The 14,230-nt window shown below is 47.0% G+C and overlaps 1 protein-coding gene across 1 annotated transcript in view; it reads left to right on the top strand.

The window, feature by feature from the left end:
- NR4A3 (nuclear receptor subfamily 4 group A member 3) overlaps positions 1 to 14,230 on the top strand; it is a 681,703-nt gene that overhangs the window by 457,605 nt on the left and 209,868 nt on the right. The gene's annotated exons all lie outside the window — the stretch shown is intronic.

The raw sequence follows: 14,230 nt of genomic DNA, 5'->3' as shown, positions 1-14,230 counted from the left end.
AGACAAAACAATACCCATTCTTCTTTGTTTTAAAGTTTTGATATTATTCCTAGTCCTCTCTGACCTGGCTTTCCAAGCTAGCAATGACCCACATTTTTCCCCATATTCGAAATTTCTTAGTTTGCTTATTTCCCATTTGTCTCTAAGTATTTTTTCATTTCTTAACCTAAACTTTGTTTGTAACTCAGAAAGTTCTTTTTCCAATCTTGATATACCAGCTTGATCATTGGGGGTGACAGAAAGAAGTTGCTGTTCTTTTAGTTTAATCGCTCTAAGATCGTTGGTATCCATTTCTTTTTTTAGCTTTCTAGTCAGAGCCATTTGGGAGCCGTATATTCCCCTTAATACGGATTTAAATGCGTCCCATATTATGCTATCTGGGGCAGTCTTATGGTTAAACAGAAAGAACTCTAGTATATTCTCCTTGACTTTAATCTTATACTCTTCATTTAACAAAATGGTCCTATCCAAAGTCCACCTATATTCTAAGAAATTCTTCTGGAGACTAATATTTAACTCAACTACTGAGTGGTCAGACAACCCGGTTGGAATATAGGAAATGGATTTAATATCTGCAAGCAATGATCTGTTAACCAGAAAGAAATCTATCCTAGAAAATTGGTGGTATTTTTTGCTATAAAAAGAAAACTCACTACGGGTACCGTGCTTAGCTCTCCACACATCACACAGCAAATGCTCCTTCATGATATTTTTCAAGGCTAACAAAGATTTCTTAGGGCAGTTATATTTAGATTGTTATGCATGATTGGGCCACAGATCAAACAGGTAGATGGTTAGTCGTAGTTGTTTCAATTTGTACTGTTAAATTCTTATGTGGGGTTTATTATGGCCCAAATGAAGATAAGCCATGTTTTCTACAGAAATTAGAAAAACATATGTTGAAATATACTATACCTATCATTTTAGGAGGTGATTTCAACAAATGGCTGTGATGGCTGATTGCAGGACGTCTGTATATTACAGTCTTGCACCCAGTCGACCTATTTTGTCTCCTGAATGTTGAAGGGTTATATATTCGAAGAAGTAAAAAAAAAGTCCTACTCTTTCTTGCAGTAGTTTGTTGTTACCTTTTATGTAATAGTTCATGTCTTTTGGCAGTTGAGTCTAGTGTGATCTTCTCTAATGCTTACAAGTCGGCGGCTCAGTATTCAAGGAACTTTATCTTCGTCAGCTTGCTGGAGTACTTTTGACGAGTCTGCCTTGCTGCCAAAGTCCTCTGATCTGCTCCTAGCAGTCCTAGGCCTGTTACTACTGAAGCTGTTTTGTTTTCAATGATTTTTTTCCAGGTTTGCTATGGCTTGCAGTGTGGACTCTAGTTTGTCCACCTTTTCCTTTATCAGTGAAATGCCTCTGGGTGCTTGTGGGCATTGTGTCACTTATTCTGGCTGATTTTCTGTAGTAGTAGAGGTGTACAAACTTTTAGCTGTTTGGGTTTCCCCATTTCTACTCAACAGTGTGTAGTCTGCTGCATATGTTTTCAGTGTCAAGACAATACTTTGCTCAGGTGTAGCCCCTTGATATTCCAGTTTTATGTGTTTATCTTGATCAGTTCAGTTCTGGGGTGGTCACGCAGGGGTCTTGGTTCCATGCCCCTGATCTCCTATTGGCTTTGTTGCCTTTTGCTGAAGCTGCTACATTGGCACATGTCACATGTGTCTGTGTAAGGGCAATTCCTCATGTGTACTGTACTTGTCCTGCCCCTTAACCTCCTCTGGTAAGATAAGAGTCAGTAAGCTGATGAGGTATAAGCCACAGGCATTGAATAACCTGCCAAGTTCTTTCATGCAGTGCCATTGAAATAGTAATATATTAGTTGGAGGAGGGAGGTGAATCCAATGCATCTACACCTAATTCTTTTTCTGGATGTCATGGGCTGTAAGTTAGGGGGAGAATGAGGAATCTGGCGCTCACGACACAGTACATCAAGGTATACAGTGATATTATTAGTGCAGTGCTAAAAGAGATGGGATGCCATCCCTGCATCCCACTCATGGGTAAAACAACCAGAACAGGTGTGTCAGCACATGCAACAGTATTAACACATATGAGTCTTCAGTTGTCTCTTTCTTCAATTCTTTAATTGTGTCTTTTGGATTCTTCTGCCAGCCAACAAGTGTTTGGTCTATGGGTGTGCTAGCCAACAACTTCCTCAGGGCTGGAATGATAATTAAAACCATTCTTATACATTGGGCAAATGTTATGTTATGTTGAGTTAATTGAACTTTTAAAGTGCACGGTTACCCTAGGTTGTCCTGGCGCTAAGCACTACCTGCTGGATTTCATAGTGGAGGGTCCTACTGGGTAATAATCCATGTTTTCAGCCCCTTTCTGAAGGAGAGGAGATCTATTGAATTCCTCAGGTGAATTGGGAGATAGTTCCAAGCCTTTGAGGCGAAGGTGATAAAACTCCTACCCTAACTTTTTTGACCAGAGGAACTAGGACTTGTTTTGCTCCGCAGGGTCCTTTTAGGGACATATCACTGGAATTTTCGCCTCAGTAAGCCTGGGCCAACTGCACAATCGTCTTGCACTGTGGCCCTTTCTTAATTCTATATATTTTCTGAGCCTTATAAATATCAGCAATGGTGAGAAGGATGAGTGCACCATCTCATGCGTGACTGGGTTACAATATAGGTACAGTTATCTCTGAGTGATGGATGAGCGGCTCCTGCTGCATGTGTATGAAAAACACTAATGTTATGGTGTTTACAGCCGCATGTGCCTTCATTCTATTACTTGGGCCACAAGCTGGCAAACACTGTCCCCTGGGTAAACAGTGTGGCCATGAGTAGGTCTGTGGGGAATAAAAAAACAAAAGAAAGAAAGATAATATATTAAAAAAAGACAGAAGTGAAATCTTGACATTGCAGTGAATGCACGCTTGAGAGGAGTCTTGAGTGGTGATACAGAGAAAAAAAAATATTCATGGTTGAGGGACTGTCCAGAGGTGTATAGACCAACTTCCAGAGTTGATAAGGCACAACACAAGGAATTTCCGCAACAGTGAGGGCATTGGATAACTATCGACGGGCAGTACCTGACTGCGCACTGCCATGCCATGTCTGTGCAACAACAACGACAAGTACCACCCACCAGTGACCCATGCTGCAGTCACAGCACTGCCTCCTTTCAGCAAGCTGATAGACCCCACAATTGCTGTGACACACTGGGGACAGTGGGTTTGGCACCTACATCACTACCTCCGCTCCACAAGAGAAACATATGGCACAGTCAAGAGTCCTCTTTTGCTTCTCTTTGGTGGGACAGAACTGGATGACCTGTTTTCGACCCTGCTCACACAGGAGATGAGGCAGGCTTCAATGCTGAGGTAACTTCTTTGAACAAACACTTTGACTCACAACTCAACTCTAACTATCAGAGATTCAAACTGCGCCAGGCCAGGTAGCGAGAAGATGAATCAGTGGATGTATTTTGTGCACAGCTCTGGTGCTAGTGTTATGTGCCTGGATTTCGGCCCAAGTAACCGAGCTGCACATTTTTCGTACATTGTCCTAATTTTGCGCATTAACATTTCTGCTGTGACCTTTTGCACAGATGTGCGTGTGCGAAATGTTGGATTATTTTCTCTGAAACTGCTTTGTTCACACGGAGAGGTGTGGCGCTGCGGCCAGGGTGTCTGACTCCGGAATATGGGGATCATGGTTCGATCCCTGGGGCCAGCGGCAGATTAGCCCAGCATCATGTCACTCTGGGCAATCGCTTGCTTAATCTTCCCGACGGCCCCCAGGGCCTAGAGACCCTAACGGGTGTTGGTTTGCGCTTTACAAATGTGGATTATTATTATTATTCACACAGCTAGCTTCCCATAACATTATCAGGGTGCCTCGAACACCATGTACAAGGCCTCTTGACGCACTATGTACAGATATTGTTCTATCTTCATCCACAGGGTGACAGGGCTATCAGCATATCCAAAACATTGCTAATCTTGATGCACATCACAAGGATGCTTTTTATTATAAATAATGAGCATCCCAAAAGATTAGCAGAGGAGGTACTTCAGCTGACCCCAGGGTCCCTTCATGCTGAGATTTCACCATGCAGCAATCTAGTTCAAGTTCAAGTTCAAAATTTGTATAGCGCACTACTCACCCAGAGGGTCTCAAGGCGCTTGAGGGAGGAGGGGTGCTTTACTTATCGAAAATCCAAGTTTTTAGTTGTTTTCTGAAGGAGAGGTGGTTTTGTGTAAGGCGGAGGTGGGTGGGGAGAGAATTCCAGGTCTTGGTCGCTAAGTAGGAGAAGGACCTTCCCCCCATGGTGGATCTTTGGATGTGTGGGACTGCGGCGAGGGCTAGATTGGACGATCGAAGTTGGCGGGTGGGGGTGTAGAAGGATAGGCGCGTGTTGAGGTATTCGGGTCCTATGTTGTAGAGGGCTTTGTGTGCGTGGGTGAGGAGACGGAACGTTATTCTCTTGTTGACGGGGAGCCAGTGGAGGTCTTTCAGGTGTCCGGAGATGTGATCTTGGCGGGGGATGTCTAGGATGAGTCTGGCTGAAGCGTTTTGGATGCGTTGGAGTTTTTTCTGTAGTTTGGTTGTGGTTCCAGCATAAAAAGTGTTTCCGTAGCCCAGTCAGCTTGTGACCAGTGCATGGGTGACCATCTTTCTTGTTTCCGTGGGGATCCAGCGGAAGATTTTTGTGAGCATACGTAGGATGTTGAAGCATGAAGATGAGACAGCGTTGACTTGTCTGGTCATTGACAGGGAGGAGTCGAGGATGAAGCCCAGGTTGCGTGCGTGGTTCGTTTGTTTGGGTGTGTTTCCCAAGGCCGGTGGCCACCATGAGTCGTCCCAGGCAGAGGGGGATGATCCTAAGATGAGGACTTCCGTTTTGCCCGAGTTCAGTTTTAAACGTCTGTTCTTCATCCACTCGGCTACTTCTTTCATCCCTTCATGTAGGTTGGTTTTGGCGGTGTTCGGGTCTTTTGTGAGGGAGAGGATCAGCTGCTTGTTGTCTGCGTAGGAGATGATGTTGAGGTTGTGTTGGCGCGCGATGGATGCGAGGGGACTCATGTAAACGTCGAAGAGGGTGGGACTGAGTGATGATCCTTGTGGTACACCGCTGATGACTTCAGTTGCTTCTGATCTAAAAGGGGGAGGCAGACTCTCTGGGTTCTTCCGGCGAGGAACGAGATGATCCAGTCCAATACTTTGCCTTGTATTCCGACATTGCTGAGGCGTTGTATAAGGGTGCTATGACAGACTGTGTCGAAGGCCGCGGAGAGGTCAAGTAGGATGAGGGCAGTTGTTTCCCCGTTGTCCAGTAGGGCTCGAATGTCGCCTGTTGCTGCGATGAGGGCGGTTTCGGTGCTGTGTTTGGCTCGGAAGCTGGACTGTGAAGGGTCGAGGGATTTGTTGGATTCGAGGAAGGCGGCTAGCTGGCTGTTGACGGCTTTCTCAATGACTTTGGCAGGGAATGGGAGGAGTGAAATGGGGCGGTAGTTTTTACGTTCAGTGGGGTCTGCTGTGGGTTTCTTCAGAAGGGCACTGAGTTCAGCATGTTTCCAGCTTTCTGGGAAGGTAGCGGAGTTGAGGGAGCAGTTGATGACGTCTCGGAGATGGGGTGCGATAATGGAGCATGTTTTGTTGAAGATGTGGTGGGGACATGGGTCAGTTGGCGATCCTGAGTGAATGGAGTTCATCAGGCGGATGGTGTCTTCAGTGGTGATTGGCTTCCAGTCGCAAAGGTTGTTGGAGGGGGGTTTTAGTTCGGAGGTGGGTGGGGTGGATTGGTCGCCGAAGCTGTTATGTATGTCGGCGATTTTGTTGTGGAAGAACGAGGCTAGAGAGTCGCAGAGGTCTTGGGATGGAGTGATGTCGTTGGTGCCGGCTGTGGGGTTGGTAAACTCTTTGACAATGTTGAATAGTTCTTTGCTGTTGTGGGCGTTGTTGTCGAGTCGATCCTTGAATGCTGATTTCTTGGTGGATCGGATCAGTTGGTGGTTTTTGCGGGTGGCGTTCTTGAATGTGGCTAGGTTGTCAGTGTCTGGTTTTTTTCGCCAGGCTTTTTCGAGGGTGCGACAGATCTTCTTGGATTTCTTGAGGTCGTCATTGAACCAGGGGGCTTTTTTGCTACCTTGCTTGATTTGAAGGTTTTTCAAGGGTGCTAATTCGTCAGCGCTGTGGGTGATCCATTGTGTGAGGTTGGTGGCTGCTTGGTTTGGGTCCAATGATTTGGCAGGGGGGTTTTGTTGAAGTGATGAGAAGAGCTGGTCGGTGGTAAGTTTGTTCCAGTTTCTGCGGGGAATAGGTTGTGGGTGGTTGTGGGATGTAGTCTTTTTGTAGTTGAAGTGAACGCAGCTATGATCCGTCCAATGGAGAGCTGTTGTGTGATTGAAGGAGATGTGCTTGGTGGAGGTGAATATTGGGTCGAGTGTGTGTCCGGCATAGTGGGTGGGGGTGTCAACGAGTTGTTTGAGTCCGAGATTGGCGAGGTTATCCAGAAGGGTGGTGGTGTTGCTGTTGTTGTTCTTTTCCAGGTGGAAGTTGAGGTCTCCCAGTAGACTGTAGTCCTTGGAGGGGAGGGCGTGTGGGCTGTTGAAGTCAGTGATGTCTTCGCTGAATTGTGTGCGGGGTCCTGGTGGCCTGTAGATGAGGGTGCCTCTGAGTGTGGTCCTGGGGTTGGTGTGGATCTGGAAGTGAAGGTGTTCGGCGTCTGTTAGGTTACCATCGGAACTAGTCGTAATGCGGATGGTATTCTTATGGACAATGGCGATGCCTCCTCCTTTTTGGTTGATGCGGTCCTTACGGATAATCTTGTAGCCGTTCGGGATGGCTATTGCGATGTCAGGCGTTGATGAAGCGTTCATCCAGGTTTCTGTAAGAAAGGCGACGTCCGGCTATGTGGTGTCGAGCAGGTTCCAAAGTTCAATGGCGTGTCTGTGGACCGAGCAGGTGTTGAGCAGGATGCACTTCAGGTTGTTTGTTGTCGGAGCTCTGTTTGGAGTTTGTGGATTTGGTGTGGGTCCTGATGCAATTGAACTTGCAGGAGTGGCAGGTGAAGGGTCCATGGGTGTGTCCTGCGGCGGCTTGGTAGCAGTTTGGGAGTCGGCCGGGGTTAAGTGCAGAGAGGGATGCGGAGTCGTACGTTATGCGGGTGGAGTGGAATTTGCGGGGGCCAGGGGGTCTGGCGCTGGGCGCGGTCCAGGCACCGACGGGCGTAGACGGGCCTACCTTTGGCGCGCCTTCTGCGCGCATGGGGCGCGTCCGCTGCGCGTGAACGCTGCACGTGAACGCTGCGCGTCAGCTGTTCTGACATAAGTGGATAGTAGGGGGGTGGGGCGAGGGAGGAGCAACTGGGAGGTGGGAGCGGGGCGGAGGGACGGGCTACGAGGCACAACAACAACAAAATGGCTGCAAAGCAAAAGCGAAACAGGGCGAGATTGGGGCACAGTCTGTGGTGTCTCAGAGAAATGGGCAGAGGCACAATCGGGCACAAATGACTCACAAAGTAAAGCGAACAGTGAAATACAATGTACTGCAAACAATCATACCAGGCAGCTCTTAATAACAGTGCAGGCAATGAGATCAATGCTACAGCAACACAGCGCTACGATTTAACAGGCAAGCACAGCAATACAGCACAACGATTTAACAGGGAAGCACAAATTAAATAACAGAGACAATGCCAGCAAAGCGAGCGATGCGCAAATCAGCTGTTAGCAGCAATGAGCAGGGAGCGTAATAGCGCTACGATATCAGGAGCCAGGGAGCGTGGGGAGCGACCGCCTCTGAGCGATTAGGAGGTGTACAGTTTATGACCAAGGCAGGCTCCTACATTTTCTTCCACCTAGTAATGAAGGTTGGATCATCCCTTGGGGGGGCTTTCTTGGTTTCAAACCTACACACACTCTAGGTACCCTCAGAGTAGGGTCTGCATGATAGGTGTACGCCTGATTACTGCATATATACACTGTTTTAGCACCATGGTAGAGCTAGATCTACTATTTACGCTTTTGGTGCTTGTAATCACTTTCATCTACTTCTGTCTACTGATTATCGCAGCACATATATTTTATACAAGGATATCGTTGGTCCCATAAATATATTTAAAATTTCACACTGTTTATTCTCTGTATATTTCTCTGAGCACAAGTAAGCAAAAGCGACTGAGCAAAGGGTTCTGATCTGTTTCCATGGTCCCTGAGGGGTCAGGGTTGTCATGTTCAGTGGTTGCCATAAAACATTTCTCCCTGGTAAGGTTTGGAGGACTTATGGGGGCACTGTGAGCTAGCTGGTCTCTAGGCCAACATATACTGCGAGTGCCCCAGGAATCAGTCTAGGCACCTCACCCAAAGTTTATGCTGTTGTCCAACAAAGACGCAGCTCCTACAAATTAGTGGGAACTACATGACATTGGTGAGCACATGTACTGACATTAACCAGCCATATGAAATCAGGGCTCAATTAATACAAGGCAGCAAGTAGGCAGCCCTCAGTCTGTTAATCCTGCACCAACCTTGGACCATCTTGGATGCCATCCTGGTGCTAGCAAGGACACACGAATTGGCAGACAGCAGAGCAGATGAGATGGAGGTGGCCCTAGCGAGGGGAACAGCCTAGGCATGCTAACCCCACACTATCACAGTGAAGGAAGAGCAAGTAGATGCCATACACAGGCCATACACACGTTCTACCTGGCCCTGCACACCCAGTGTGTCAAAACCATCAGAGGGCCAGTGTGACAACTGCTGGCTAGAACATCGAGTGCTGAATTTCTGTCCCACCCTGGTCCAGTCCTGATAAGAGTGTGGGCACATAAATCACTTTGTCAAAGTGTGCTGCAGTGAGGAATAAGAGCCCGATCAGGAAAGAAGGGCAAGGAAAGATCATCATGCAGTAGCAAACAATTGAGGAGCACAAGAACGATGGGCGACCGGTAGGTGGCAGTCAAAGACTTTATTTTGGTGAGGATGGAGATGGCAACAAGGTAGTTATAATCTTGTTTGCTGGGAGAGAGGTCAACCAGAAAAGGCTCCTGCTGATGTGCATGGTGGAGATTGGTTGCACAGCATTGATTGCCCAGATCAACACTGGGGCCTCCATCAACATAATGAACTTGTCATAGTTTGACAGGATGGTACCTCAACGCAGGCTAAAGTCAATGAAAGCAAGGATCTACACGTATGGTGGCACTGAGCCTCTACACCTGTAGGGGGTGGTGGAAGTTGAAGTAGTGAGTGATGGGAGAGCAATTTGAGCCCAATTCCATGCCATGGAAGTAGGCACACTGCTATGCTGACACACAGTGGAAGACTGAGACTTATATCCTTTGCCTTGTAAGTCCATGAGTTCCACACTGCCACCACCCTGCCAGAATATCTTCAGCTGTTAAAGGGCTTGGATTTATGAAAGCGATACCAAAGGGGATGATGGACGGAGCGTTTGAGTAAATCAAACACTCACCTGAGTCAACTGATCTGGGTTTAATCCATCATCATTCTTTAGCTCACTCCACCACCAATTGCACATCCACAATACTGTAAGGTCAACAACATGTAACTGGAGGGTCCCATTCCATCTGAGGCTGGTGGTGGAAGAAGATCTGAGGAGCCTAGATCGGCAAGGAGTGATTGAAAATGTGAAGGCAATAAGTTCATTTTCAATCCCTTGAAATGCCACCAAGGTGTGTTGCTTCCTGGACATGGACACATATTGCGGCAGGTTCATCCCAAGCTTGGTAACCTTGTCCATGCCCCTGATGGCACTGACAAGAGCTGACACACCATGGGAGTGTGACTTGTGAGATGACTTGGTAATCCTTCAAGTAAAAGGAGTACTATTGGTGGAGTCATAATGGCTTAATCTGATCCAAATTGCCACACAGAGCTGGTAGTCGATGCTAGCCCAGCGGGGCTAGGACCCTTGCTGCTGCATGAGAAGAACGAAGGAGCCTGGGTCCCAATCACATGTGCCAGTAAAGCACTGTTGGGCACAGAGATATGGTATGCGCAGAACAAGCATGAGGTGCTGGCCATTTGAGGTGCCTGCCGTCACTCCAATCTACACCTCTGTGGGCAACGATTCCAGGTCATCACAGACCACAAGCCTCTGGCCGCTCTTTTTGCAGGGACCTCTCAGCATACCCCACATTGCTTTACGGGGGGCATTTCAGAAGCAGCCCTATCAATTTGACATACTGTACCACTCGGGGTCAATACCCGGCTGACTACGTATTGCGTGATCCGCAAGGATAGAATAGACCGAAGATGGCTAAGGAGTATGAAGGAGTGGAAGGCAGAAGGATGGTTGTTTATGATGCATGTCCAAGAATGTCAGACTAGAGTGGTTGAGTTGGCTCATAAGGGCCACCAAGAAGTGGTAAAGACTAAAGTAAGCCTCAGATACAAGGTGGGGTTCCTCGGCATAGACACCTTTGTGGACGAGAAGGTGCAGGGTTGCCATTTATGTGCGATTGCAAATGTAGATCCTACCCCAGCACCATTGGTTAGCCAGGCTCCATGTCTGCGGCCGTGGTCTCAAGCCAGCATGGACTTCAGCATGCACCAAGTTAGAGACTGAGAGACTATATGTGCATTGAATAATTAAGTTGATGCTTTCAGTTAATAAAAGTTAGAACAAATGTAGAGTGCCACCCGGCCTCTATGGTACATTGTTGCTATTTCCACATCCTGAGGGCCGGGCTTGGCCCAAGGGTATAAATAAATGGAGGAGTGACCACTGGAGGCCATTACTCAGAACATAGTAATAGTGCTAATGTTCCGTTTTGCTATACCACAATTATTAGTAAGGTTTTTTGTCACTTTCTTCCCCTGTCCTGCACTGCTTTCCATCCAAGCAGAGGACCTTACCCTAGTCATTGCTGTTGCCTCCTGTGTCACTTCTCTCTCTTTTTGTGTATGTTGCCCAGCCATTCGAGGAGTCCGGCACTGGGTAAGCACCACTATCCTTGCCTTGCTGTATCACTTTGAGTGGGATGTATGACGTTATAACGCATACCATTACAACTACCTACCATTACAACGCGACCATTACAACGCATACCATTACAACGCATAGCGCTTAGAGGTGCTGGATAGTGGTAAGTATAATTTACTATTCCAACTCCAGTCCCCGTGGACACTAGGGAAGGTGTTGGATAGTAAATTAAACTTATTCCCTATCCTAGAGCGCCCCCCAGCGCAATGCGTTGTAATGGTATGCGTTGTAAAAGTTGCGTTGTAATGGTAGGTAGTTGTAAAAGTTGCGTTGTAACAGGTGTATACCCGTTGAGTGCCTCTGTTTCAAGGTTCCGGATACCAGCACAGTCGCTTGCGTGCTGGTCACCAGGAAAATCAGTCTCCTCAGGCCTCGATCAGGACTCTGCGGCCATGTTTTGTGAAGGCCTCATCCAGCTTGCTCTAGCTTCCAGGGACTGTTGTGATCTTAGTCACATTATTGCAGCTGTCGTTTTGGTCTAAATTTGGTGTAGCTACTGCTGCGTTTGTCGATTGTAGGGGGTCCTATTATTGAGACAGGATTATGGGTGATTGAGGAAATGTTTGTAGGGTGAGGACACAGAATGTATCTCACTCCATCAGCTGAAAAACACACCTCCCCCAACGCATAGAAATTCACATACCACCTTCTGCAGCCCTCTGTAAAGAATGTTTAACCCAGAATGGAGTTTTGCCTCTAGAGTTCCAAGCAAAAAACACTGAACACTACCCTTAACAAAAGAAAGAGATAATTTGAAGATGCTGAATACAAGTCTAAATTCAACCACCACTTCCATGAGAGGCTCTACTGTCATCGCATGGACATAGCTTTCATCTGTGCAGCAAGCACACTGGCAGCATGGCCCAGGAATCTCAGGTGCCAATTGAACCCCAAGTACAGGTGTCCTTTATTCCTCAACTGAGTGTTAAGTGACAATTAACTTAGTTTGCATTGGGACACTTGCTACATTATCGTTGTGTAACTGTTTCATGGTGGCATGGGGGTAGGAAGTTTGGGGGACGCGGGGGGCATATCCCCCCCAGATTTTGGAGTGGGGGGGAGACGGGGGACGAGGGGACAAAAGTATTTCCCCTCTCCCTTCTGTTATTCGCAGGGCCATTAGCACGTGAAAGCGCTACCTAATGGCCCTGTACTTGACCTGTGACCTTACATGCCTGCAGTCAAAGAGCTCACCCGCCCTCATCCCTTTGTTATTCTGCAGTAAGGCTTGGCCAGTCTCGGAAGGGCATAGAAGGAAAAAAAACTCGTCTCTTTTCCGTCATGCCCAGAGAAGGCAAGGACAGTGTCCGCCTCTCCTGCTCTGCTTCAGGTAGCTTCCTTCCTCCCTCCTCCCCCCTCTCTCTCTCTCTTTATTCCTCCATCTCTTACTGTCTCTGTCTCGCTTATCCTTAAGTGCTGATTTCAAAATACAGCTGTTACATTTTCTCTCTTGCCTCTCCTTTTCTTTATTTGTTCCCCTGTGAAATGGATCCAAAAACGAGCAGAACACTCTGGCTGGAAATGTCCTCATTTTAAAACAGGGTTCTATTCCAAAGTATAACCTCGGGACAGGGAGAAAAAAGTATCAAATTAAGAAAAATAATTAAATAACCAAATAAAATAATACAGAGTGGTCAGCAGACAGGCCAGATTGTTATTTACACCCATGCACCTTAGCGCTGCTTCACAACGTTTTCCAGTGAAGCGCTACTTTCTATCTTCTTTCTTTGAACAACATTGTTTTCCCAGGGTGGGAAGTGCACCATTCATAAAGGGACTGCAATACCTGGTTGAGGGTTGGAGTGGAAAACGTTTAATATGAGCGTTTTCAACTGTTTTAATTAGTTTAGCCTATAAAATGTGTACCGCAGCTCTGTGTTGAAGGATTTGGTCTTTTTTAAACCAAACTGCTTACATTTTGTAAGGATACAAGCATTGAACATTGAAACGGGTCCCTTCCTGGTCCTATAGTCATGTCCTGAACTTTTCAAGCAAAATCACTTACTGATTTCTGAATAATGAGTTTAAAACCGTTAAAGTAACCATGTTATTCCTGCTTACATTTCACATGCTTTGCGCATCCTTGCATTCAGTGTTTGCTTTTTATAGGGTGCTGTTACTTTTTTTCAGACAGCATTTTACTCTTGTCCAATGCATAATTTGAATTGAGTCTCAGCACAATTGGGTTGTAGCTGAAGGCAGTGCCAGTTTCTCCCAGTGGGGCAGTATGGTGTTCAGTAGGGGAGAGGATGTGGAACTCTGGCCAGAGCTGCCAAATTTGGAACTTCAGCACCATTTTCAGCCTTCATGACCAGTCCACCAGACCACACTCCTGAGAGAGCTCATTCCGATGCTACACCTTAGAAGGCCCGATAGACCTTAGAAGCCCTGGTGTCTTAGCACCAGTAGGTGGACCCTAACGGTGGCAAGTGTGAGTTAACCTTGAAGGCCTGTCCACCACAATCCATACAGTTCACCTCCAGTCTTGCGAGCAGACATACGAAGAAGCACACACTAGAGCAACAGTGACTCTGTTACTGAGGCCAGTCCACCTCGTCCATTGGTACCTCCCTTGGAATTTTTCAGCGCTAGTAGCGCAACTTACCAGGGGTTGGTAATGTTGGATTTGGATGCACATTAAACTTAGGGGGTGATTATAATGGTGGTAGGACTGCCACATCACCGCGTCGTTGACGGTCCCACCACCATTGATGACTGCATTACTGCTCGCCATATTACAATGGCGGGCGGTTCCCTGGCAGTCGGAGAGACCGATCGCCACGCACACTTCTCCCTTCCATAGGGAAGGGAGATGGCTGGCATCCTTGTGTCTTGCAGAAAGGAGAGAAAAGGGTGCATCTGCTCTTCAGGAAGGATATACAATACAGAAAGGGCCACAATAGCGACTCTGGCATTTCCTTTGTGGGCTGCAAGCTAATGATGCTTAATTTAAGTTGGTGTCTGCAGGTGAGGCGTACCTGTATTATTTGTTAGAGACCGGTACATTATTTGAATCATTAGACTGTAAAACCGAACAAGAGAAAGGCATTAAGAGTTGTTGGCAGAAGGAGGAATGGAAATATGGAAAGCAGAGAAAAAGGAGAAAGCAAAGATGAGAAAGAACCTGGAAGAGTGAGATAATGTGGTGGGAGAGTATGTTGGAGGACGCAGGAGATGAAATCAGATAGACAGCCTTGGTATTCAACAACCAAGTTCCGCCACAGATTCCCTCACTACCACCCTTTAATAGT

Source organism: Lissotriton vulgaris, chromosome 4_1 (genome assembly GCF_964263255.1).
Source record: "Lissotriton vulgaris chromosome 4_1, aLisVul1.2, whole genome shotgun sequence".
Lineage (NCBI taxonomy): Eukaryota > Metazoa > Chordata > Amphibia > Caudata > Salamandridae > Lissotriton > Lissotriton vulgaris.
This window is presented reverse-complemented; position numbering and strand designations above follow the sequence as displayed.